Below are 13984 nucleotides of genomic sequence, written 5' to 3' on the forward strand. Positions count from 1 at the left end.
TTGTCATAAATAGCTTTTATTATTTTGAGATAAGTTCCATCGATACCTAGCTTTAGTTTTTACCATAAAGGTCTGTTGAATTTAGTCAAAGGTCTTCTCTGCATCTATTGAGATAATCATTTGATTTTTGTCTTTGGTTCTGTTTATGTGGTGGATTATGTTTATAGACTTCTGTATGTTGAACCAGCCTTGTGTCCCCGGGATGAACCCTGCTTGATTGTGATGGATAAGCCTTTTGATGTACTGTTGTAATCAGTTTGCCAGTATTTTATTGAAGATTTTTACATCTACGTTCATCATGGATACTGGCCTGAAGTTTTTGTTGTTGTTGTTGAGTCTCTGCCGGGTTTTGGTATCAGGATGATGTTGGTCTCATAAAATGATTTGAAAATGATTTCCTCTTTTTGGATTTTTTGGAATAGTTTCAGAAGGCGTGGTACCAACTCCTCTTTGTATTTCTGGTAGAATTCAGCTGTGAACCTGTCTGGACCAGGGCTTTTTTTGGTTGGTAGGCTATTAATTGCTGCCTCAGCTTCAGCCCTTACTATTCGTATATTCAGGGTTTCAACTTCTTCCTGGTTTAGGCTTGGGTGGGTGTAAGTTTTCGGGGATTTATCCATTTCTTCCAGGTTTACTGGTTTATTTGCATAGAGTTGTTTGTAGTAATCTGTGATGGCAGTTTGTATTTCTGTGGAATTGGTGGTGATATCCCCTTTATCCTTTTTTATTGCATCTATTCGATTATTCTCTCTTATCTTTTTATTAATCTGGCTAGTGGTCTCTGTATTGTGTTGATCTTTTCAAAAAATCAGCTCCTGGATTTATTGATTTTTTTTTTTAATGTTTGTGTGTGTGTGTGTGTGTGTGTGTGTGTGTGTGTGAAAAGACTAAATTTCTTACATTAACAATGTTTCCATTATATTTAAAGGCATTTGTAGTAATTTTTACATAATTAACAGTATTTGGAGATTACAGATCATATTTATTATCTCATCTAAAATAATGTAAGAAAATGAAGACCACTGCCCTATAGCTTTAAGGAACTAGAATTCAGACAACAACCGAGATGAGCTTGGATGCAGATTCTTCCACGGAGCTTTCCCCAGAGACCCTAAACAGAGAATGCTGTCAAGCCCATCCAGACTCTTGACCTGCAGAACTATGAGATAAGAAATGACGTTGTTTTAAGCTGCTAAGTTTGTGGTAATTGTTGTTCAGTAATAGAAAATTGACATAGATTTTGGTACCAGAATTCAGGCATTAGTTTCCTTGGCTGCCTCACAAATTACCACAAACTTAGTGGCTTAAAACAACATTTAAAAAAGTTACCTTACAGTTGTGTAGGTGAGAAGTCTGGGTAGGTTCCCTCCTTAAGGGTCTTACAAGGCCAGATCAAGGTATTGGAAGGGCAAGGTTCTTATTAGGAGGCTTTGAGGATCAATTTGCTTCCAAGCAGGTTGCTGGCTGAATTTGGTTCCTTGAGGTTGTAGCACTGAGGTCCTTATTGCTGCTGGACTTTGGCTAGAGACTGTTTTCAGTCCCTAGGTCTGTGAGTGGCCCCTCTCAGGCCACCCTGTGGGCTCCTCAGTATATTTAACTTGTTTTAATATCTTTAATTTTCCTGCTTACCAGCCAGAGAAAACTCCCTGCTCATGCGATTAGGTGAGGCTCCCCAAAGATAATCTCTTTATAACATAATCATAGGATTGCTATCTCGTCATACTCACAAGTTCCTTTCATACTCAAATGGGAAAGCATTATACAAAGGTGTGAATTGTGGGGAGTCAGTTTTAGAATTCTGCTTTCCAAGTGGCAAACTGGTGAGCAAGGTTGTGAGTGTATTAAGGTAATATAACATGGTGGGATCTGAATTCAAATTGTCTTGGTTCAATTCCTAGCTCCTGTAATGGCTGTGAAACCTTTAAGAAGTTATTCATTCTGTTTCTGCTTCAGTTCCCTCATCTGTTAAACGTGGTTAATACGTAACCTCTACTTCATAGAGTTCTTTTGAGGAGTAAATTATGTAATACATATAAAGGTTCTTGACAAAGTGCCTGGCACATAATAAATGACTCAAAAACTATTAGCAGTTATACTATTATTATTTGTTTTTTAAAGCAGATTTCTTTCGTGTTTCACTTTTCATAGAATAAAGTTGTGTATAAAATGGAAAGCATATGTTCGTAAAAGTAACATGATATTGACCCAAATAGGAATCTTTCATCCTTATGGAATCTGACTTATGTGAGAATCTCTCAGATGAAAGTGTGAAGCACTATTCCCCTGCTCCAGGCAGAGGATGTGTGTTCTTAGATGTCCAGTGCCAGGTGTACGTGCAATGAAGTGTGCAGTGAAGGGGGAGGAGGTACAGTGATCTCAGCTGAGACAGACAAGTCAGCATGTGAAGGGCCTCTTTTGTCATGCAAAGGAGTTTGAAATTCTGGCAAGCAGTGGGTGGCTTTTAAACAGGCATTGGTGTGAGGAGATGGATGAACTGCAGAGAGTGCTCTGGCAATAGTGTGCGGGATGAATTTGAAGATAGATTTCGAGTTGATTAGGAAAAAGTCAATTACAAAAATGCTCTTGATATTCAAATAGCGGATTATTGACTGTTGTAACATGACCCAAATCTAAGAGCTTTTCTTGACATCTTAAGACAATTTGAGGAGGCTCTGATGAGGGTGGGGCCTGGGTCAGGCTGGCGAAACCTTGGTGGATACTCTTGGTCAGGAAGAGGCAGAGAATTAGAAGCAAGCCCAGGTTTGAGTGAGATTCCATTTCTAGAGTAGATGAGAACACGGGAGATCAGTGTATGAGGACAGTCTAAGTGATGCCCAGGAACTATAATTCACCATTCAGGTTACCTGTCTCAGAGGAGTAGAACTGTGGACATGTTAAGGACCAGGGAGTGCCAGCTGGCAGGGATCTGGGCTAGCAGTCATCTGACCTTGAACAAATCCAACTGTGCATGACTATGACCCTGTCACCAAAATGTCAGGATTGAAGAAAGAGTTTGATGAGTAGAGTGACTCCATGGGGTGTAGAGCAGCTGGTGGTAATCCAGTCACTTAAAGACTTGGTTGGGAAAGATATATCAGATTGTCCTACAGGAGAACAAATCACAAATGCAGTTTTAGGATTTTATGGTACTAGAGGTGGAGCAGGATTGATATCAAGGCTGACTCAGCAATAGCAAGGACTGAATAATCTTTGCTCATCTATATTCTTCTTAAACAGGCCATATGTTTTTCTCAGAGTGAGGAGATTTGAGAGTGATTATTAAATGTCCCAAGTGGTAGAGTCCACGGACCCGGATAGATCATTAAGCCCCATATCGTTGGAAAACACAGTATTCCTGAAGAATTCCTCCCCACTTGGAGTACCCCAGATTCCTTTATTCAAAGATTCCCTTGCAGCTCTCATTTTCAGTTCCTTTGGTCCAGGCACTTAATGCCATAAGAAAATCAGGTCAAGGGAAGAAGCCCTGGTTTTCTTGGTCAGAAAATGTCTTCTGCTGCAATATTTGTGTCCTGGGTTTGGATGGCATTCCTTGCCAGATCTTTTGTTGCTAGAGCAGTTATTGATGCCAGACACTGCTGTGTCTGTATCAGGGAGATATTCCTGTGCCAGTGATCCTACCTCCTGGCAGCATGAGGCTTTTGGCAGAATTCTAGCAAATGACGTATAGTGAGAGAGAAGCTTGTACAACGTAGGTATGTGGCCTCTTCTGAGTTGATCCTTCTATTCCCATTTGATTGTTAGGATATAAGAGCTTTAGTTGATTCTGAGTGAGGAAACAAAATCTTTTAGGAACAAGTAAAGATCAATTTCTTATTTTTAATGAATAAAATTTCTATATTTAGAGAATTATTTTCCTGAATGTTTCTTGACTTAAAGGGTATCCTGTAAGTCACCCTTTCTGATACAGTTCGATGACACTCAGGAATATCAGTATCTTTCCACTGTATCATGGCACTGCCAGGAGATGGATAGTTGGGAATCCTCAGCCAACCTATCCGATGGCTGGGCATGCGGGAGGAGGATTTGAGAAAGAGCTTCTATGTTCCTCTTTGCTTGCATGTAACATCAGTATTTCTTAATTTTGTGTTTTTATTCTTTAGTTGCATTAAGTTTTCCTGTCTGTCTGATTTCACTTGCCATGGATTAAAAGCTTCTAGAATATCAATCTGTCTGATTTTTAATCTTTGATACTATGCCTTTAGATATCAGTATCAACTATGTTCAAGGCCTGTAAATCAGTATTTCCCATCCCTACCCTTCTCTCTTTAGCTGTTAAAATATGAATTTATAGATTAACGCATTTATTGTCATAGCCTATATAGTCCTTTCACCTTGCGCAGAATTTTCCCTCCACACACAATTCATCCTGTATATTAGGGTCATTGGTCACCCATTATCTATTGCCCTTCATCTTTCACAGTTGAATCAAGACATTGGCAGAGTTTCTACCCCTCCATGCAGCAGTATATTATTACTGAGAAGCTAATGCCCTACTGGGGTGGCCCCTGATTAGTCTTAGCCATTGCCATTGCTATTAGTTGGAAGGCTGAATATCCTAATTCACACAGTCATCATTTATTTCCTGTTACTGCTCTGATTTTGCTGCTGCAACCACAAAATTTGAGTCCTATCATCTTTGACTAACTGCATCTTCCCAACCAGATTTACTTCTATCCTTCATTATGTCTCCTCCACGCAAAATGACTAAGTTATTTTACCATTATTTCATTGTTACAATTTTCTCTACAGTGGATTCACCTCTTTGCAGAGCTTAGGTTCTGAAGCCAATTAATAAGGCAATAACCTCTTATAATTACTCCTTATTATTCTTCCTTATTTGATCGCTAGATAGAGTTGGTTTGTTTTTTGGCCATGAAAGGAAATGGTCTTTGTTATTTCAATTTATTTTCTCTCTTTGATTTTTCTCATTTTTTAATGCTTTGGTTGAATTGGTATAGTTTAATTTATATAAGTTAAATATTTGTATGACAAAACTTCATTAATCTTGAAATGACCCTCTGCCTTCTACTGGCAAATTTGTATCTCATTTTTAGCACATGGAACTAAATTCACCTTGTGTGTTGGAGGTTCCCAGCACTACCCTAACACTTGATTTTTCTAGAAGGACTCATAGAACTAAGTGTATATTTGTACTCATGGCTAAGGTTTATTACAGTGGCATAGCATGTATGTAAAGCCCTATCATAAGGGAAAAGGCACAGGCAGAGTCTAGAGGAAGCTGTGTGCAGTTTTCCTTGTGTTTTCTCCCTCCCATGAAGCATATATATATAATTTTTTTTTTAGGCAGAGTCTTGCACTGTCACCCAGGCTGGAGTGCAGTGGCATGATCTTGACTTAATGAAGCTTCCACCTCCTGGGTTCAAGCAATTTTCATGCCTCAGCCTCTTAAGTAGTTGGGATGATGGCACATGCTCTGATGCCTGGCGAATTTTTGTATTTTAGTAGAGATGATGTTGTACAGGCTGGTCTTGAACTCCTGGGCTCAAGTGATTCACCCGCCTCAGTCTCCCAAAGAGTTGAGATTACAGGTATGAGCTGCTGCACTTGGCCAGAACATATCCTTTGTCCACTAATAAAAATGCAGCCACACTTGTGTGATGTTCAGTACAAGGAAGCCTATTAAACATTCAATGCCCAAGATTTTTATTGGAAACTCATAGGCACCTTCTCCCTAGGATATATCAAAATTCCAGACTTCCATAAGGAAGACGGGTGTTCAGCATAACCCATATTGTTTACACAAGTAGTCTAGGCACAGTAAACCACCCTGATATGTTAACTATTGACAGGGAACACTCTGAGAGCCACGTTCTCCCATGCCCATCAAAGGCCAGACTTGCAGACAGGACTTTTTTGGCAGTCTCAGGCCTGCTAGGTGTATTCTTGTGGCATACCTCGCTATTGGAAGCTTTTTGTAATGCACTCTTTGCTCTAACTCTTACTTTTCATCTTAGTGCATCTTCAGGACCTGGCACTGTATATGTCACTTTACACCCATGTGTACTAAATGTTTTAGAAATGAGTGAAATTCATATGTATCTCCTTTATAGTGATCAGTACATTGCTTTGTGAGCTTTATAGACATTGTATTTTCTGCTTCCTCATACTGAAGTTATAAATTGAGTAAAGGAACTGTGTTCAAAAATTTCATCTGTGACGTTTCATAACTCATTTGGAAATAACCAATAAAGAAATGTGTAGTAAATGTTGCTCAGTAAATGTTTCCTGACAAATGATATTACTTTTTAGAATTTTCAGTACAGAACTATAGATTGCTGGATGATTATGAGAATTACCTTAGTAACTGGGAAGTATTTGGTTGCCTTAGGTACACTCTAATGCTAAGATCATTGCTTTGTTTCTGTGTCAAGTTATGTACATTTTGAGAAGAATATGGAATATGGTTAGATTTAAATGGGTTGGGTGGATTCAATTTTAATAGCTTTAGAAAACTATGCAGTTAGGAGAGGAATTTGGGTTAGGAGATCAAAATCAAAGGAAAAGCCAATTAAAAAAATTTTTTTCTTCCTGTGGACTACACAATGCTCTTTTGTTATTCAGCATTTCTATAATCTTTGCACAGAAGTTTTCAGATACAAAGCATCTTCTCTCTCTCTCTTTTGTTTTTTTGAGATGGAGTCTTGCTCTATTGCCTAGGCTAGAGTGCAGTGGCACAATCTTGGCTCACTGCAACCTCCGCCTCCCAGGTTCAAGTGATTCTTCTGCCTCAGCCTCCTGAGTAGCTGGTACTACAGGCATGTGTCACCACACCTGGCTAATTTTTGAATTTTTAGTAGACAGGGTTTCACCATTTTGGCCAGGCTGGTCTCAAACTCCTGACCTCAAGTGATACAAAGTGCTGGGATTACAGGCATGAGCCACTGCACCCGGCCCAAAGCATATTCTTTTAAAAACACCATTAAGACTGTGATCTCTGGGTCTTGGATACTGAGCCATCGTTTTATATGTGATCACCAACTCTTTAAAATAATTTCATGTTTTAGAATTAGAATTTTGCTACCAAAACTTGCTTTTTATTATTTGGTACATTTTGTAAACTCTCTTAATATGCTATAGGGAAAATTCTCCAAAAGGTGACTATAGTGTGGGCATGATGACTCATGCCTGTAATCCCAGCACTTTGGGAGGCTAAGGCAGGTGAATCACTTGAGATCAGGGGTTTGAGACCAGCCTGGTCAGCATGGTGAAACCCCATATCTACTAGAAATGCAAAAATTAGCCAGGTGAAATGGTCCACATCTGTAATCCCAGCTATTCAGGAGGCTAAGGCTCGAGAATAGCTTGAATCCGGGAGGCAGAGGTTGCAGTGAGCCGAGATCATGCCTCTGCACTCTGGCCTGGGCCACAGAGCGAGATTCCATGTTAACAACAATAGAAAAAAGATAACTGATGACTATAAGGCTATAAGCCTATGAGAGTCTTGAATCTGTATTAAAAATTGGGCAACACTAAGGCTTCATAAAACTTTAATAGGATTTAAAGTCTTACGATTTATTGCTGAGGGATCTGATGGATGCTGCCAAACTGTCAGAAGATATGCTGGCTTTATTATTATGGTTTTCGAATTCCTTGGTAAAATAACCCCTTTTGCTTATGGAAGTCACTTGCTTTACAAACTTGACAAAATAAATAGTAAACAAAAAGCCACTAAGTAGCTAAGAGAAATGCTCTAACAGTCATACATAAAAACCTGTATGTTTTACAGAAAACCCCTAAAATAAGGGGTACAATAAGCTAATGCCAGTTAAACTCAACTTTATTCTTTTTTTTTTTTTCAAGAAGGGAGAAAGTGGTCACTGTATTCTTCATGTGATAAGAAAGAAAAAACTTGTCTGTGCGAAAATGTCATTGAAATCTGAGTAGTGAATAGGTTTGCCAAACTATGGAAAAGGACAGTTTCTATGCTGTCAGGGCACTTTCATGAATTTGCTGTGGAAAAGATGATGTGGTTTTTACTATGTCTTTCATTTTATGTCAGGTATTTATTTTTCAAAAAAATTAGCCCAGTTCAAAAAATATATGGACTGCTTTAAAATATTTTATATTACTTCTCTCATAAAATATTTTTGAACATTTAAAGGAAATAAAGGGAATGAGAGTGTTAAAAAAAAGACACATTACATGAGCTTTTAGTTAATAAAATATTTATTGAGACTATATCAAATAATAAGCTTCCTTCTCTGAGTGGTCAGTTGTCTAGGTATAGGATTTGCTTAGCTACATAAACCTAACCAAGTTCTTCAGTTACATTTATCTTTCTGTCTTTGACAGTATCATGAGACCTTCCTTTATATGGGTTGTTTATAAAGGCAGTCTAAATGCCAAGTGTGGCAACCAAAAATTGCTTTTGTGACTTTTAAGCTGCTTCATTAGAAAGGGTGTTCAGGTCAGAGGTTATTATCTCTTCCTTTCCAGGCTGGATTCTGTCCCATATTAAGAGAGTTTTGATAAGTTTTCATGCACTCCTAAGAGGATAACCAGGACACTGATGGAACTGAAAATCACGTCTGATAAGGAAGTAGTTATTTGTCTTGTGGAAGAGAAAACACACACACACAGAGAGAGAGAGAGAGAGAGAGAGAGAGAGAGAGAGAGAGATTCTTGCCTTCAGAAATTTGAAGGGCTGTAGGTGGAAGAGAAATTAAAACTCCTTGAGGGGGCAGAGGTGCAGTTATTGGCAGTGGGTCACAGAGCAAGGTGTTTCAGTTTGGCATAAGAAAGTTTGTCAGTTCAGTCAAAATGACTACTGGGTTTGCTACTACCTTAGAAAATTCAATTAGAGCCTGTTAAAATATGTATTTGGATTTGAAGAGTAGAAGATATCCTTCATGTTTGTTCCTTGAAAAGATTGACATGGCCAGATGCGGTTACTCATGCCTGTAATCTAGGCACTTTGGGAGGCCAAGGCAGGAGGATTGCTTGAGCCCAAGAATTCGAGACCAGCATTGGCAATATAGGGAGACCCTGACTCTACAAAAAAATAAAATATTAGCCAGGCAAGGTAACATGCATCTGAATCCCGGTCCCAGCTGTTTGGGAGGTTAACATGTGAGAATCATTTTTAGAGCTCAGGAGATTGAGGCTGCAGTGAGCCATGATGGTGCTGTGCCACTGCACTCTAGCCTAGACGACAGAGATGCTGTTTCTAAAACACACACACACACACACACACACACACACACACACACACACACACAAAGAAGGTTACATGGTATATATGCTCCCAGTTGTGCCATTGGAAGCAGAATGTTTATGTTTAAGGTGCCTATAGACACTCTGGGCCCAGTCTCCTCATTTTACTAATACCTTGTGGTTGTAAAATACCTATTGGTATAAAGAACTGTCATGCATCTTATTTCATTTGATACTCTCACAGTTTCTGTGAGTTTTCTGGGCAGAGACTGTTATACCCATTTTAGAGGTCAAGTGATCACGGCTTAGTTCATGGGGAGGAAGTGACACCCAAAGTGATGTAGTCAGAGCCCTGGATGACATTTAGGTTTTTGATTCCTTTTAGCATCTGTACCACTCCAGAATGATTTTCTTTCACTTGAAATATTTAGGGGGCTATTTGTCCAAAAAGTGACTTTATTTTTCTCATCAGTCCTTTAATATTGAGTATTAACTTAATATGTATTATATGATGGATGTTACTTAGTAAAGAAACAGGAATCTGTAAAAGCCTGCATTTCCTCTCCATCTGCTTTCCCATGTGAAGGTAGGGGAATCCATGGGTTAGGATTATCAGATAGCAACTGGCAGATGGGAGGGAGATGGAGCGAAGGTAGAAAGGAGTTAAAAGTAGATAACTACAGTGATGTGTGTGTGTGTGTGTGCACGCGCGTTTATAAGCACACAAGCAAACAGTAATTTTAGAGAGAATCCTTTGAACAATCAACAGCGGGGGGCAAGGCAGGAGGGACCCACGCCCTTTTCTTGAAAACCATAGATCACTAGTTTCCGAGCTATGATCATTGCTGATTTCTGAAAGTGTCTCTCTCTTAGGTTTAAATCTGACAACAGTGTGCTGTCAGAATTGATTACTTGAGCACATTTTTTTTGTGTGCTCCTAAAGATATTGTGAAGTCTAGATAATGAAACACTGAAGGCAAGGCATGTGGCCTTACTTTAGTTAAAAACAATACAGAAAGAATGTCTGTAATTTAAATACAAAAATGTGATGGTATTTTATACTCTAAAGACATCCGTATTTTAAAATTTAGTGCTTAAAACTACTTTCTTTGAAGCGTCTTATTGAAAGAAAGGGAAATATGTTTTATTTAATAAATAAATACTATAACATCATGTATTGTAACTTCTCATTAAAGATGTTATTGCTGTCTTTTTTGGAACTGACTGTATTTTGCTGCCATTAAATTTTACCGTATGTTAAATCAGATTTTATCAGTTACATTTTGCCACTTCTAGGGGACAAACCTGGCTGATTGGCTTTGCCCTTGGCGCCTTGATGGAATGTACATAGTGAAAAATTCCTCAGGCATTAGAAATGATTGAAGTAAAATAACAGAGTAAGCAACATTGTAGACTCTTCTTTGGAAATTAACCTCCAAATAATAATTGAGCTTCTCTGTCTATAGTTGACCTAGTTTAACAAATAAAATATTCAAATTTAGGAAAAGAAGATTTGTGTTGACTCCCTATTTCCACTTTCTTCTTTCATTTCCATGTTAGGTTTTTCTCTAATTGAGCTGAGGTTTTTTTGTGGTTTCCTCTGTCTTTTTCTGGGTGGGAACATAAAATCAACTATGACATACTCAGTGTTGTGAACCTTTAGTCTGAGAAAAAGGTACAGATACATGGTAGCAATGACCAGCACATTCTTTCTCTCAGATACTTGAAAAGTGATGTCAGTAGCATTTAACAGAGGCTAGACCCTGCCATGTTCCCATAAGGGGATAAATTCACTAAATGTAAAGTGGCAAAGTCGTAGAGATATGTATAAGTATATAGAAGCATAAAAGTTTTCATTTTCACATAAGGGTACCTTTCCCTTTCCTACTTTATTTTATTTTGAGAGATGGGGTCTTGCTCTGCTGCCCAGACTGGAGTGCCGTGGCGCTGGCTCATAGCAACATCTGCCTCCCGGGTTCAAGCGATTCTCCTGCCTCAGCTTCCCAGCTAGCTGGGACTATAGGCATATCGCATCGCACCCAGCTAATTTTTGTATTTTTTAGTAGAGATGGGTTCACTGTATGTTGGCCAGGCTGGTCTCAAACTTCTGAACTTAGGTGATGCACCCGCCTTGGCATCCTACAGTGCTGAGATTACAGGTGTGAGCCACCTGCCTGGCCTGTTTCCTACTTTAGCTAACTTTTTTGTGTAACTACTATAGGAAGCCTGTGCAAATCTAGCGGGATTTTGGGACAGATGGTTTTTACTATACGATGAGACTGTTGACTTCATCATTGGCCCGAGTTATGCAGTAAGTCAGACAGTAACCAAATACACTTCATTTCCAAGAAAATTCAAATGAAATAAGATGGCATTTGGAAGACTAAGTTTTGATAGGAACATAATACACTTTGGCAGCAAAAGTTAGTGAGTTGTTGGAACATGGTACTAGGAGGAATTTTCAATCTTTTTTATTCCTTAGATTTAAAAAAAAATATTCAATTTATTACCTCAGGGTTCAGTATCAAATTAAGATAGATAAATGGAGACTTTAATGATAGCCAGCTGTCTGGAGTTGTTTTGATTTGGTGTCTGTGGAAAGAGGAAAGATGGATTCGATTACTTGTGGATGTCTCTTTGAGATGGTATGTCAGCAAGGAGAACGCTGTGGTTAGGGTAGTGAGATAAAAGGCGTGTGCACAGGTAATCTACCAGCTTTGGTGGAGTGTTGAAGACTAGACTGATGGAATGAGGAAATGGCCAGCCACTTGAAAGCTGGAGAAAACAGGTAGGCCCCAGAGAGTAAAGACTATCTAAGAACTTAAAAGTTGTTTGGGTAAGCATATTTGGGATAAAATGGGCAGTGATTCTGTTAATGAACAAAGAAAGTTATTTCAAATATGAATATGTAGGTAACATAGTATATCGCTGGCTGTGATAGCATTGTTCTGAGAATAAAATAAATCAGCACATAAATTTGTGTCTTAAAAGTGATAACATTTCAGAACAATTTTAGTAAAAAATCAAATAATGTATTTCCCTTAAGATGGAATATTGCTTGAGAAAGTGATAGCCAGGAAGTACATATATCTAATGGACTGAAAAGAAAAATAAGTTACTAATACTGAATGATTGAACGTAGCTGGGGCCAGGACCTGGGGAAAGGCTGAAATACACAAAGAACAAACAATGCCCCTGGTAAAAACTCAAATGTTCTTACTATAACAAGTCGCAGAGAAATATTTTTTATTTCCTATCATTTGAAAGAATTCCAAATGTTAAACACATCTGATATATATTGTGCTTACTACCGAGTGACCAGTGTATGATTAAGAAGGGCCATAACCTATTCTCTAAGTAGTGCTGTCCTCTCAAACTGACATATGCCCTGGACAAACCCATCTGTGTTTCACTCCATAAAGTTAGTTGGGTTGTGTGGATTTCAGTAACAGTTACAGATTTTCAATTTCAGTTCTCCTGAGAAGATTTTGCTTTCAAGTATGAGGTGGCATTGCCACCTGCTGTGCTTAATTGAGCTGTTTGTCAATATCAACAGTTTTGGTTCTATAGCTGTGGAGGTACCTGAAAGGAAGGACTTTATATCCAAGTATTTAAAATTGTATACGCTGCCAAAAGAAATGTGAACTGGCATGCCCATTGAGGGATAGGGTTAGAGTGTACTTTCTCTCGATCATGTCAGTGTTGCTGGACTCTTGGAATTTCCCAGTGGCCAGTGAGTGTTCTGAAGTGTTAAGTAGGAGGCAGGACGATTTTCAGGCACCTCCCAAAGCAGATCTTTTCAGTGAGAGTTTGCTATTTAATGGCAAGTGTTAACAAATTCCCATACCCTCACATATAAGCATCTTAAGTATATAAATATGAGATCTTTATAGTCCTAAATTGCTCTTTTAAAAATTATTAAAAATGAAATTTTTGCTTCCCAGCAATGGTCTGGCATTTCATAAAGGAGATTTTAAAAGGATTATTGAGGATCCTTAGGCATTTAAGAAAATAGGAATTGTTTGAGAAACATGGCAGTATGTCAGATAGTAGGAACAGGCAAACTGTATTCTTCCCTGGGTATTATATATAAGAATCTTGAACTATCAGTTTTTGCAGTGCATGTAACAGATGGTTTTTAAAATGTTTTTGGGTAAAAATAACTGTACCTACTCAAAGTAACTGTCTAGATGTCTTCCTGGCCTGTAGGTCTCCACATAACCTGGTGTCTGCCAGTCTGTCACATCTCAACGCCCACCACTTTCTCGGTCGCTCCTCCCGTTCCAGCCCCATAGCCTTCTTACTGTTCTTTGAATGCACCTGATTCATTTCTAAACCCAAGGCCTTTTTCTCTTTGCCTTTCCCTTGCTGTACCCTCTTCATGGGAACAGTCTTCCTCCAGCCCTCTACTGGTCTGTTCCCTCTCTTTAGAACTCTTAAGGTCACCTTATCAAAGGGCTTTCCCTGACCGCCTCATCTAATAAAGCCCTTCTCTTAGTTCTGTTTTCTCCTGCTCTGTTTTAGTTGTCTTCATAGTGCTCATCTTTAAATGAAATTATATTTTACATTTGTTTACTTTTAAGTGCCATCTGGCCTGGGGCTTTGTCTTGTTCACTGAAAGATTCTTGATACTTTCAGCCATTAAGAACAATAATTATTTGTTGAATGAGCAAATGATTGTCCAGATGTATCATGAAAATACATACCTTATTGGACTGATTGTTCTTTTTTTTATAAAATAAAGTTTTAGAAATCTAGAACTCTTATCATGTCTGCCAAGATGAATTTG

General features: G+C 38.5%; 1 protein-coding gene across 4 annotated transcripts in view; it reads left to right on the forward strand.

Annotated features, from left to right (window-relative positions):
* The window catches only part of PRDM5 (PR/SET domain 5), a 215679-nt gene that overhangs the window by 50873 nt on the left and 150822 nt on the right, over window positions 1–13984 (forward strand). The gene's annotated exons all lie outside the window — the stretch shown is intronic.

Source organism: Saimiri boliviensis, chromosome 3 (genome assembly GCF_048565385.1).
Source record: "Saimiri boliviensis isolate mSaiBol1 chromosome 3, mSaiBol1.pri, whole genome shotgun sequence".
Taxonomy (NCBI): Eukaryota; Metazoa; Chordata; class Mammalia; order Primates; family Cebidae; genus Saimiri; species Saimiri boliviensis.